Genomic DNA, 13,940 nt, shown 5'->3' on the forward strand with positions numbered 1-13,940 from the left:
GTCAGGTGGAATATACACAGCTGTGACAATCACTACAGTTAGCTCTCTCGGTAGAAAAAAAGGCCAGCATCTTACAGACATGTACTCGAGGTCTGGGGAACAGTGTTTATCTATAATTGTTCCATTGTTACACCAATTATCATGCACGTAAATACAGAGCCCTCCCCCTCTGCTCTTACCGGAGTTCTCATTTCTATCCCAGCGGAGTAGAGTGCGGCCTGCTAGCTGCAAGCTAGCATCGGGTATTTCCGGATGAAGCCAGGTTTCTGTGATAATTAAAACACAGCAGTCCCGAACATAGCGATTTCCAGCAAGTTGTAATTCCAGATCATCCATTTTATGCACCATGGATCTGGCATTGGAGAGATACAGGCTCGGTAGAGGTGGCTTGTGTGGTTGTTTTCTTAGCCTTAGCATAGCACCGGACCTGCAACCCTGCTTCTGCTTCCTCTCCCTCCTCCGTCTGCGCCGCCTCCTAGACCCGACAACAATCCACGGAGAGCCCGGCGGTCTCACTATATCATCTGGGATGTTATGCGTGAAGAGAAAGTCGCTCGAAACAAATACCTGATGTTGGTCACCGATGGCTAAAAGTGTCTGGCGGGTGTACTGGATGTTTGCAGAATCAATGTTGCACAAACAAGCAAGAAAGAAATACAAAAACAGACTAAACACACTGGGTTTATGAAGACGGAATCAGACAGATGGCCAACAGTAAGAACCAAGATGGGGAAAAAGATATCCAGAGTGAATCCAGCGACAGCAAAGGGGCGAAGTCAAGAGAAAAATCTCAGCCAAACATGGTTAAACAGTCTCAGCTTGTCCACAATGAACTGCTGACTTATGTTTTCAATCACATGAAGAGGTATGCCATGGATTCCATCAAACATGTTTTGCTTCAATTCTATGGTCCTGGCGCAATCGCTGATGCAACGATAAAACTTTGGGAGTTCTACTCATCATACTTGCCTCCGATGGAAAAAAGAGTCACGCGAGGTTCTAAATCAGTGCAAGAAAAAGAAGTTGATGACATATTGAAGCAGATAAAGTACCTGGACAGTAAATTTGGTCACAAATCTTTTCCCGTGTCATTTGTTGCGATGAACCTGAACAACCTTCCAGATGTGAAGCCAGGTGAAGTGGAGAACCTGTCAGTGCTGGAGAGGGTCAACAGATTGGAAAGGCAGATGAGCAAGCTGCTGTCCCCTTCAATGCAGACATACAGCACTGTGTTGACGTCAAATAGAACCGACTCTATGCTCTCCGCTAAGGTGCATGATCCTGACAGAGGATTCACCCCAGCCAGTCACCTGACGGTCGACCTGCCGCTTCCTCGAAATCCAGCACCAGTGACGATTGCTGATAGTGAGGAAGCCATCGCTGAGCTTTATGGAAATTTTGATACTAATGTACAAGATGATGACGGTTTCATACTTTATCAGAAACAACGGAAGAAGACGCCACCGACAGTCAACAGTGATGTCCCTCCTAAGCCACGCTTTAGATCTAAGGCTGTGTACGGAATGCGCCAGAGCACTGGTCTCCGTGCTGGTCCACGTCATCACGAGCTCTTTATCTTCCGTGTACATAAAGATATATCTGGAGAAGATATTCGAAGTTACCTCACAAACGAAGGGGTAAAAACACACGATCTTGAATGCATCTCCAAAGATAACTCTTGGACAAATTCCTATCGCTTAGTGGTGGAATCAAATGACATCCAAAGCATTCTTAGTTCGGACTTCTGGCCTGATGGGATTGGTTGTCGACGTTACTGGCGTAAGAAGTCTCCTGCAGATCCATGAACACAGTGTTTAGTAATATAAATATTTGCTCTTACAACTGTGAGGGAATCCGCCGTTCAAGGGACTACATTCATGCTTTGTTATGTCAGTCTCAGTGTGACATTCTGTGTTTACAAGAAACTTGGTTGTTACAAAGTAATCTGAAGATGCTTGGTTTAATACATCAAGATTATATGATGAATATTATCTTTACCATGGAAAATCGGGTGTTGACGAAACAAAAGAGATCTTGCCTGGACGTCCGTATGGTGGCGTGGCTATCCTGTATAATAAAAGTGTATCGAAACATGTAACATATGTAAAAATTGATAGCAGTAGAGTATGTGGTATTATGTTCACACCATCTTCTAATTACTCGGTACTAATACTGTGTGTATATATGCCCTGTGATAACTACTTTAAAAGTACCATTGCTGATGATTATGCTGATACAATCGACGTGTTAGAGAGTACAATACTTGCATATGATTGTAATGCTTGTGTGATTTGTGGTGATTTAAATACATGCTTCGAGCGTAAAAATGCTCATTCACTTCTACTGAGAGATTTTGTCAGCCGTAACGATTTGAGAATTGCCTGGGACCATCCTTCTGCTGTGGTGGACAATACTTACACCAATTTCGCCTTGCAGCACGAGTCTTGCATTGATCACTTTATTGTTAGTGGCGGTGTATTTGACAAAATTGTCAGACATGGTGTGCATTATGACCCCACAAACCTGTCTAATCATAACGTACTCTCGCTAGTTACTGAGTTCGATATTACAAGAACGCCTTTGAAAAGTGTATCTTCACTGTCTAGACGATGTAAATGGTATAAGGCATCTGAAGTAGATATATCATCGTACCAGTCTGATTTAGATAGTTTACTTAGTAACATTGTGATACCACGTGAAACTGTAGAATGTTGTAATATGTCTTGTGTCAGTGAAGCCCATAAGGCTGATATTGACCGGTTCTGTCATGAAATTATAGACTGTTGCATTCAGGCAGGTGCAGTTAACATTCGAACGAATAATTCAGCCAGTAAAATTATTCCGGGATGGAATGATATTGTTAAATCTGAAAAAGAACATTCATTGTTTTGGCACTGGATATGGGTTGAGTGTGGTAAACCTAGACAAGATTACGTGTATGATGTGATGCGTAAAACCCGCGCTCGGTACCATTATGCTGTGAAAAAGGCAAGAGCTGAGGAATTTTCTTTAAGAAAACAAAAATTGGCTTCGTGTGTTTGTGGGACTACAGATATGTGGAGAGAACTGAAGAAAATTAACCCTCTGTCAAAAACTATTCTTACATCTGTTGAACATGGTTCTTGTCCGAGCGAAATAGCAGAATTATTTGTCTCCAGATATGAAACACTGTATAACAGCGTGCCTACGAATCAACGTGAAATGAATGATTTATACAGTACCATCGCAAAAGGTATTACTGAGAGCAGTGCGTGTTGTTACATCCCTAGACATGTTGTAGAAAAGTGTATATTGAAATTAAAATCAGGTAAGCGTGATGGTGGGGCTGGCTTTGACTCGGATCATTTGTTGAATGGTACTTCAATGTTGTACCACTACGTTTTTATTCTGTTCAACTGTATGTTGGTACACAGTCATACGGCCAATGATTTACTTTATTCAACAATTGTATCTATTCCTAAAGATCTTAGAGCTTCGCTGTGTTCTGCAGATAACTATCGTGGTATTGCTTTGTGTTGTGCCTTGTGTAAAGTTTTGGATATGGTTATTATTGATATATATAGCAGATTTCTGCATACATCTGACTTGCAATTCGGTTTCAAAGCTGGTCTGTCCACAACTTTGTGTACAGCTGTATATATAGAAACTGTCGACTATTATATACGTAGAAATAGCGATGTCTACAGTTGTTTACTGGATGCAAGTAAGGCATTTGACAAAGTCCATTACGGTAAATTGTTCACACTGTTGATCACTCGTGGCTTAAGTCTGCCTGTTATTCGCCTGTTGCTGGACGGATACACTTGTCAGCGGGTATGTGTCTGCTGGGATGCATGTACATCCAGATGTTTTACCGTATCTAATGGTGTCAAACAAGGTGGGGTATTGTCACCAATCTTGTTTATAGTGTATATAGATGAACTAATTGTGACATTGGAGCGGTCTGGTATAGGCTGTCATGTTGGGCGTAATTACATCAGCGTTCTGGGCTACGCTGACGACTTGACGCTGCTCAGCCCCAGTCTAAAGGCACTTAATGAAATGTTAGTCATATGTAGCACATTTGCTGTAAAATATAACATATGTTTTAATGCTAAGAAAACTGCCTGTATAAAATTTGGATCAAATGTGAAGGGTAATGAAAAGGTTTATCTGGATGGATCTGTGATCGAGTGGGTTGATTATGTTAAACACCTTGGTCACTATGTGGACTCTGATCTGCGGGACAACCGCGACTGGACTGTGAAGAAAGGTGTTTTTAATGCTGCTGTAAATAAACTGGTTGTATTATATGGTAAACTGCAAACATCTAATATTGTGTATCTGTTTCACACCTTTTGTTGTTCTTTTTATGGATCTCAGTTGTGGGACTTTTCGTCAACTGGTTTTAAATCTTGTTGTGTTCAATGGAACAAGGCTTTGAGGAAACTTTTATGTTTACCGTACCATACACATTGCTGGTTATTAGGACCAATAACTAATCAACTGCATATTTCTGTCCAACTGCAAATCAAGTCCCTCAGATTTTTGTATAATATGTTTTATCATGTAAACCCTGATGTTTTGTACATTGCAAAGGTTGCTCATTCATGTGCTATGTCTCCACTTGGTAGAAACATTGCTCATCTTCGTTATACATATGACACTAATTTTAATGATGATTTGTTGTTGAATATCCGTCGGATACACAATGCATATGAGTTAACAGCTGACCAGAGTTCTATTGTCAGCGTGTATCATGGTATGTCCTCTTAATCTGTGGTCATACCAGGTTTCTCGAGGGAAATGTGTGATTATGTTATGAATAATATATGTGTAAATTGATAGCTTGAAATTTGTTAACTGTTCTTTTCTATTTTTAATTTTTATGTTGCTGTTAGTTGTACTTAGAGTACGAAATAAAGACATACATACATACAAAAAAAGAGCACTGAAAAGGAGAGCTGTAAGCCGCTGCAACCATGCGCGCCGCCATCTTGGATTTTTTAACTTGGGTTGTTTGACTCGTTTTCTTGCTGGTTTGTGTTATGTGCAACCAGGGGCGTAGCCATCATTTTAGAAGTGAGGGGGACAAATTGTTCAGAGGTCTATTGAGTGATTTATCATCCTCTCGCATTCAATTGCACCTCTCCTTAGCAGCTAAAGAACCACATAACCACAAACAGCACAGCACCAGGGAACCGACTTTAGTTCTTTAAAATGTTATACTATCAAAATCTAAAGTCAAAATCTAAAGCTGCCAAACTCTGGTTGAGTTGACATAGAATGACCCTGGAGCATCTACAGCCAGATAATTATCCTATGTACATTTCTTTAGCCAGTTACAATTTCTCCTACAATTTCTCCTACAAGTTCTCCTACAATAATATAGATAGTAAATGTGCAAAGTAAAATGTATAAATAGAATTAAGAATAGTAGTAGTGACATAGCTAGTTATATTCTCTTCTCACCTGTGACCCTGCATAATCATCCCTGTTGGCCTCTGGTCCACTGTCTCCTCTCTCATCCTGCTCTTTCTATTGTGGCAATAAAGATTAAAAAATATGTGGAAAGCAACATTTTGAAATAGAATTGGGAATACAGTAATAGTAATCAGCAAATTCATGTACTTTAAACTTGAACTACCACAAAAATAAATTAAATATTTACAAAAATAACAGTCAAAGGAACACAAATACATTTATATTCTTATTTTCTACCCAGAAGTGAGTAATCTTAGAGTAGCGTTACTCAAGTAAGAGTATTGTTACTTTAGAATAATATTACTCAAGTAAAACGTATTTTGCAACAAAACAACTCTTAAGAGTACAATTTATCCAAAAAGTTACTCAAGTAAATGTAACGGAGTAAATGTAACTAGTTACTACCGCCTCTAAGTTAGCTAGCTAGCTTAACTAACTAAATTGACATCTATTTGTCATCTTTTAGCTAAACATTATCTACATTCAACAGCATTACTCAACTTACATGGTCTGTTTGGAAAAAATCGTCTAAAGTCTTTAGCCTCTTGGCTGGTTTGCTGAACATATAGAAGCACTGCCGAGATCTGAATCACACCAAAGATACTCATACAATATTTTCTAAAGCGTCTCTGATCACACACAACAGAGGTGTTTGTTTGCCACCTGAGCTCCACCTGCTCATGATGCGTTTAGAGGCGGCTCGGAAAAATGCCTTTCCACGTGTTAAAAAGTAATTGCGTGGTTATAATGGCTGTAAAAAGTGCGGGGGACAGAGGGCACAAATACAGGAAGTGCGGGGGACATGTCCCCCGCGTCCGCTATGCCCATGTGTGCAACTATTTTCAATATACGGCATGGTGGTGTAGTGGTTAGCACGGCCGCCTCACAGCAAGAAGGTTCCGGGTTCGAACCCAGCAGCTGGCGAGGGCCTTTCTGTGTGGAGTTTGCATGTTCTCCTCGTGTCTGCGTGGGTTTCCTCTGGTGTGTATATATATAATGTATATACATATATATATATATATATATATATATATATATATATGTGTGTGTATATATATATGTGTACTGTGTGTATATATATATACAGTATATATTGTGTGTGTACCATATATATAAAAACACTGAAAATTATAGGGGGGCTTGGGAACATTGGTCACCATTGTCCAATTCTCCTCTTCATGATGTGTCATACATTCTTTATGAGAGACAGATCTGGACAGGCAGCAGGTCAGTCATGTACACAAACTCTATCTACAAAGCCATGCTGTTGTAGCCCATGCAGAATGAGGCCTGGCATTGTCCTGCTGAAATAAGCATGGACTTCCTGGGAAGAGACATTACCTTGATGATAATCTTTCTCTAAGATCCCAATATATGCCCACAATATATCAACAGTACCTTCACAAGCATGCAACTAACCCATGCTGTGGGCACTGATACACTCTCATATCATCACAGATGCTGGCTTTTGCATCTTTCTCTGATAAACTGGATGGCCATGTTCAGCTTTTGGCACTGAGAACTCACAGTCTGGTTTTCCCAAAAACAAGCTTAAATGTGGACTCATCTGACCAGAGCACATGTTTCCAATGTCTTTTGAGCCATCTGAGATGAGTTTGGGCCGAGAGAAATAAGTGTTGCCGGCCTCAGGCCTTGGGGTACCTGGGCCGGTGACAAACCTGCTGTACGACTGATACAGAAGAGAAGAGACAAACACGTTCAGCTGGTGTTCACTTCACGGCAGGAAAATTTATTCTTCCTGTAAACATACTTCAAATATCAACATATCTGTTGTACTAAATGGCCTTGGCTTCAGTCCTGTTTTGCATAACATAGCCACTTAACTACATTGTGCTAAAATAGCAACAATTCCTTCACATGTTCATTTACATTAACAAAACAATAACTCAATTAGGCTACTTGGACCCATTCAACACATTCACATTACTTCAGTATTCCCAGGAAACACGTTCTCTTAAACATATACAACCAAATAACATAAACTAAATACTCTTGTATTCTGATTTAGTACATCTTCACAGTCCGTAAGAAATGATTAAACTGTCCTCACAGTTTAATTTAAAAAAAATTGATTTTACTAAGGGCAATATAACCACTTTTGTTCTGGTTACATCCTCTTGACATAAACCAAATATTTCACTTTGTCCCTAAACAACACATTCACAACAACTCTTAACACAAAGTTACTACATCTGCTCCATTAATGTCGCTGAGTCTGTCTATTGTTGCACAGAGCCGCCATTTTAGTGCTAAAACACTTTCCCACAGCATTTTCAAGTTTTAGTAATAAACTACAATTATGTTCATTTGACAACAAATAGTAACCAGGAAATACCTTCATGCATAAATATCTCATCTCATTATCTCTAGCCGCTTTATCCTGTTCTACAGGGTCGCAGGCAAGCTGGAGCCTATCCCAGCTGACTACGGGCGAAAGGCGGGGTACACCCTGGACAAGTCGCCAGGTCATCACAGGGCTGACACATAGACACAGACAACCATTCACACTCACATTCACACCTACGGTCAATTTAGAGTCACCAGTTAACCTAACCTGCATGTCTTTGGACTGTGGGGGAAACCGGAGCACCCGGAGGAAACCCACGCGGACACGGGGAGAACATGCAAACTCCGCACAGAAAGGCCCTCACCGGATGCATAAATATGTGTTAAAAATTACATACCCAATGAATTAAGTGCATTTAATGAATTCCCTGTAGTTTTGAGTTAAGGGCCTCTGCATGCTCTTGCGACAAGGCTTTCGCAGATAGCTTTTCGCAGACAGTTGTAATTTATCGTTGAGCGGGGAGTAATAGGCGTGTGCGATGTTATTCACCGCCACAACGCAAGGGGGCGCAAAGTCGCGAAATCGCTAGGAGTAGTTTGTGGGTGTGGTTAGTGGAGTGTTTTTCCTCCGGTTACTTATAATGACTAGAACTGGAGTCGTATAGATGTACGCACTTCCTCACTTCCTCGATCAACCGCTCTTCGTGCTGCTCCATCTTCGCTCGTGTTTTTAAAAATGGCAGTAGTGAAAACAAAACAAACTGGGAAAGTAGGGAAGCAGAAGTGCGTGTACAGCGGATGTAGAGTGGACCTGGAGTGGACCAATCAGAGCCCTCTTGTCTGCAACGCTGTCTGCGAGGCTTCTGCGGTGGTCACAATTTTTGGGAGGTGCGCACAGAGCGTCTGCGAAGGTGGGGGGGCTACGCAGACGCCATCTGCGACGCCATCTGCGAGGACTGCGTTGTCAGCATAAATTGGCCTTAACTCCCCCCCACCCATACCCTCCAAATCTGCTAGCATTAGCAAGTTAGCATATAGCCCCTTTATCACGATTCACAGAAGATTTTCTAACAAAACGTTTCATTGACCAACATGTACAAACGACCTTATAAGGTGCATGTTCCACTCTTAAAATCTAGCATGCGCACTACTTTTAAGGGATATTTCCCAACCTGTGATACAGAAGAGACAAACACGTTCAGCTAGTGTTAACGGCAGGAAAATTTATTCTTCCTCCGTGTGTATTTGTGTAATATTCTATACCACGCCGCATAATGCACGGTGGTGTAGTGGTTAGCGCTGTCGCCTCACAGCAAGAAGGTCCTGGGTTCGAGCCCCGGGGCCGGCGAGGGCCTTTCTGTGCGGAGTTTGCATGTTCTCCCCGTGTCCGCGTGGGTTTCCTCTGGGTGCTCCGGTTTCCCCCACAGTCCAAAGACATGCAGGTTAGGTTAACTGGTGACTCTAAATTGACCATAGGTGTGAATGTGAGTGTGAATGGTTGTCTGTGTCTATGTGTCAGCCCTGTGATGACCTGGCGACTTGTCCAGGGTGTACCCCGCCTTTCGCCCGTAGTCAGCTGGGATAGGCTCCAGCTTGCCTGCGACCCTGTAGAAGGATAAAGCGGCTAGAGATAATGAGATGAGATGAGATGAGATGCCGCATAATGCGCCATCTAGCGACTGGTTTTAGTATTGCACGTGTAACAAGTATAGCACAATGAAATTGGTCTTTAGTCACTGCTTAGGATACAATAAAAATAAAATTTAAAAAAGTATATGGGTGTATAGGTGTCTGTTTTTTAAACATACTTAACTTATTTTAGTCATGAACTGTACCCTAGTCCCATAATGAACTGTAATGTCTCTTAATACCATTCTTTATTCCTGTATACAGTTTTAACCCTTTACATAAGCAGTGTTTCTGCATGAAATTCATGAATGGCTTCCGCTTCATGTAATACAGCTTCAGGTTGCATTTCTGGATGTGGCGATGGACTGTGTGATGTGACAACAGTTTTCCAAAGTACTCCTGAGCCCATGTGGCTACATTTGTAACATTAGCATGATGGTTTCTCAGGCAGTGCCACCTGAGGGCTTGAAGGTCATGCACATTCAAAAATGGTTTCTGACCTTGCTGTTTACAAACCGAGATGCCTCATAATTCTCTGAATCTTTTCATTATATTATGTACTGTAGATTTTGAAAGACTTAAATTCTCAGCAGTCTTGCATTGAGAAATGTTCTTTTTGAATTGACAATTCTCTCATTAATTTTGGCACAAAGGGGTGAACCATGACCCATTCTTGCTTGCAAAGACTGAGCCTTTGGTGCATGCTCCTTTTATACCCAATCATGATACCCTCACCTGTTACCAACTAACCTGCCAATTGTTGAATCTTCCAAAATGGTGTTACCTGAATATTCTATAAACTTTTCAGTCTTTGCCTCCGTCCCTTTTTTTTTTTGAGTGTATTGCAGGTATCTAATTCTAACTTTGTTTATATTTACAAAATACAGTTAAGTTGGTCAGAAACTACTGAAAATCTTTTCTTTGTAATTTTGTCAGTTAAATAAAAGTTCATTTGAATTAACAAATCACAGATTTTTGTTTTTATTGCATTTTGGAAAATATCCCAACTTTTCTGGAAATGGGGTTAATACTACAAATGGGTGTGTAGCCCCTAGAAATGTCTCTATATTTTCATCTGTGCCCTCTTGCCACGCTGCCTTTGGCAGTCCAAAACAGTGGTGCTGAAGTGTGAAATGTGAAGTGCGAAGCAGTGGTGAGGGCTTTTTCAGGGCCTGGAATGCCTGTTCTGTCCTGCTGGTCCACTGCACCTTGTCTGGCCCTCCTTTCCTGATCAGGTTAGAGAGGGGACAGGCTACAGAGGAGAAGTTAGGCATGAAGCTGCAGTAGTATCTGGCCAGCCCCTAAGATGCACATACTCATCACTTGGTGGTGGGCCAGGGGTAGTTCTGGACTGCCTCAACCTTTTTCTCCTGTGGTTTGAGCAGTCCCCAGCCAATGTGGTAACCCAGGTACTGCACTTCAGTCAGCCCCAGATGGCATTTCCGAGGGTTGGCAGTGAGCCCAGCCTTTGTCAGGTCCCCAGGATGGCTTTGAGATGGTGAAGGTGCTCAGTCCAGTTGGACAAATGGATGACGATATCATCCAAGTAGGCTTCTGCGAACTCTTGGTGGGGGTGCAGCACACTGTCCATGAGGCACTGGAATGTCACTGGCACCCCCTGGAGGCTGAACAGGAGGACCCGGTACTACCAGTGGCCTAACAAGGTGGCAAAGGCCGTTTTTAGCCAGGCTTGGGATGTCAGAGCCACCTGCCAATAGACCTTGGTGAGGTTGAGGGTGGAAACAATCAGGGTGGAATCAGGCAACCAAGTCATCCACCCTGGGCAGGGGGTAGCTGTTGAAGTCTGAGACCGCATTGAGCTTCCTGAAGTCATTACAGAGTCTCAGACTTTCGTCAAGCTTGGGTACTGCCACATTGGGGCTTGACCAGGGGCTGGTGGACTCCTTGATGATTCCCTCCTGCAGCATTCAAGCCACTTCATCCTCAATCACACAACAGTGGGCCTCAGGGATGTGATGGGGTGCTGACAATTCACTGCTGAGAAGACATCCCTGAACTGGTGTAGTAACTCCCCCAGCTGGCTGTTGTAGGCAGTGGTTAACAGGCCCAACATGCTCAGTCACAGTGAAGAGGCCCTGCCACCCCATGAGGAACTTGCAGTTGGCAGTGGGGATGAGCAGTAGGACGTGGACACCTGGCTGGAACTCTTGGGGCTGGGCAGAGCGGTTGTAGAGGTGGCTCTGTTTGGCCTGAGCAGTGAACATATGCTGGCAGATGATGGAAGCCACCCTCTTGATGCGATCCTACATTTCCTTCACATGCTCAATGGTGGTCCAGAAGGGTGAGGGCTACTCTTCCCAAGCCTCCTTTGCTATGTCCAAGAGCACCTGGGTCCTTCTCCTGAACAAGGGCTCGAAGGATGTGAAGCCTGTTGACCCTTGTGGAGTCTCCCAGATTACGAAGAGGACATAGTCCCAGTTCCAGCCATCTTCATTCACTACTTGCAACAGCATCCTCTTCAGGGTCTGGTTGAACCTCTCAACCAGCCCGTTGGTCTAGGAGTGGTAGACTGAGGTGTGGATCTGTTTCACCTGCAATAGCTGATAGACATCTGACATTAGTTTGGACACAAAGGCCATACCTTGGTCTGTGAGGAGGTCCTTCAGGAGACCCATGTGGGAGAACAGCATAACCAGTTTCCTATTGATGTTTTTGGAGGTGGCCTTCTGAAGGGGGACTGCCTCAGGGTATCAGGTGGCATAGTCTATGATAAGTATATGCTCATGGCCCCAGGAAGACTTAGGAAGGGGACCCAACAGATCCATGCCCACTCTCTCGAAGGGGATGCCGATAATGGGCAGAAGCACAATCAGGACAGGTGCAGGTTTCTTTGGGGCAGTGCGCTAACATTGGGGGCAGTGTTGGCAGAAGTTCCTCACTTCACTATTCATCCCTGGCCAGAAAAATTGGTCTTGGATATTCTCTAAGTCAGACAGAACACCAAGGTAGTTGCCCAAAGGGTAGGAGTGGGCTAGGTGCATCAGAAGGTCCACCTTGGAGCAAGGGACAAGTAGGTCCATGGGCTGGCCTTGCTACTCTGTGTCATGGTGGAGGAGGCCTTGGTGGACCAGGAAATAGGAGCTAGGGAGGGGCTCCTCTGGATGTTGGTCCTTGCTTTCCACGACACGCACCTGCCACCAACAATTCTTTAGCCGCTCATCCTGCTTCTGCCCTCCTGCTGATGTCCAGCATAGCGAGGGCATACTCCAGGGCCATGACCATCTGAGCAGGTGTTTTGGGTGCTCTCATCCCCATAGCCATGCACTCCATGGGAGGCAATGGCCAGAGGAAACGATCCATGGCAACCCACTCTGCAACATGAGTGGTTAAGTGTTGTTTGGGCTGCCATCAGCATTTGGTGGTCCTCAACAAATCATCCATTTGGCTGTGGGGGTTGACCCCAGCATGATACACCCAGCAGTGAAACTCCGCCATGGCCTGGCAGGTGGGGAACCCGCAGCGCCCCAGGATTTGCTCTTTCAGGAATGGATAATTCTTTGTCAAGGCCAGCATGAGGCCACAGTAGGCCAGCTGGGCCAGTGAGTAAGAAGGCCGGAACCTGGGCCCACTCCTCCTCAAGCCAGCTTTCTTGTTTAACTGTCTGTTTGAATATGTAGAGGTAAGTATTGATGTTATCAGCTGGAGTAAGCTTGGGGAGCAGACATACAGCCTCTTGGTCTGGAAGTCAGTCAGGGAGGGGAGAGGCTCTGAGTCACTGCTGCAGCATTTCCTGCATGGTTACTTCGAGGCCTTTGGCAAGTTCCTGCATCATCTGTTGCTGCTGGAGACTGGTTTTGAGGAGATGCTGCAGGAGAGGTTCCATTTTTTTTTTGTGTGTGTGTGTGGTGTGGTGTGGTGTGGTGTGGTGTGGTGGGGTGGGGTGGGGTGGCGTGGGGTGGGGGGGCATGTTTGTGCTTGCATTCTCTACCAGTGTGGCACTTGCAGCTGTAGCAGGGAGCACAGATACACAACCCAGGGTCTAGTGGAAAGATAAATGCTCTTTTAATTAAGGAAAGGTAGAGGAAGTGAAAGGGATTAAACTATTAAAGATGGTACAGGTGCTGGAGGGCTAGAGCCAGCCTAATGTGGGGCCACAGGCGGGTGGCTGGCTGCATCTGCATCTTTCATCGATCTGACACTGAAGGCGGGCGTGGCAGTGATCACAGGCAAGGGCATTGTGGTCTCTGTGGTCTCTTCCATTGTTGTCATCATCATGATCATTGTCACCACCACTGCCACTGATACAGAGAGAGGAGGGGAGAATCAGTTGACATGCACAAAGAGAACCCAACTAACCTCTGTTCATGGTGAAATCTTGTTATACTTCCCTGACAGCTCAAGGAGGGTAGATGGACGCTCCGTTTAAACCGCTCCAGCCGTGTGCAATTAGCAGGCCCTGCCCTGTGGCCATGCTGCTTTTGGCAGTCCAAAATAGCGGTGCTGAAGTGTTACTGTCTGTTCAGCGACATGGGAGTGGGGGGTGGCTGTTTCCTTGGGCCACTGTCACAAAATATTCCATA

Source organism: Neoarius graeffei, chromosome 7 (assembly GCF_027579695.1).
Source record: "Neoarius graeffei isolate fNeoGra1 chromosome 7, fNeoGra1.pri, whole genome shotgun sequence".
Taxonomy (NCBI): domain Eukaryota; kingdom Metazoa; phylum Chordata; class Actinopteri; order Siluriformes; family Ariidae; genus Neoarius; species Neoarius graeffei.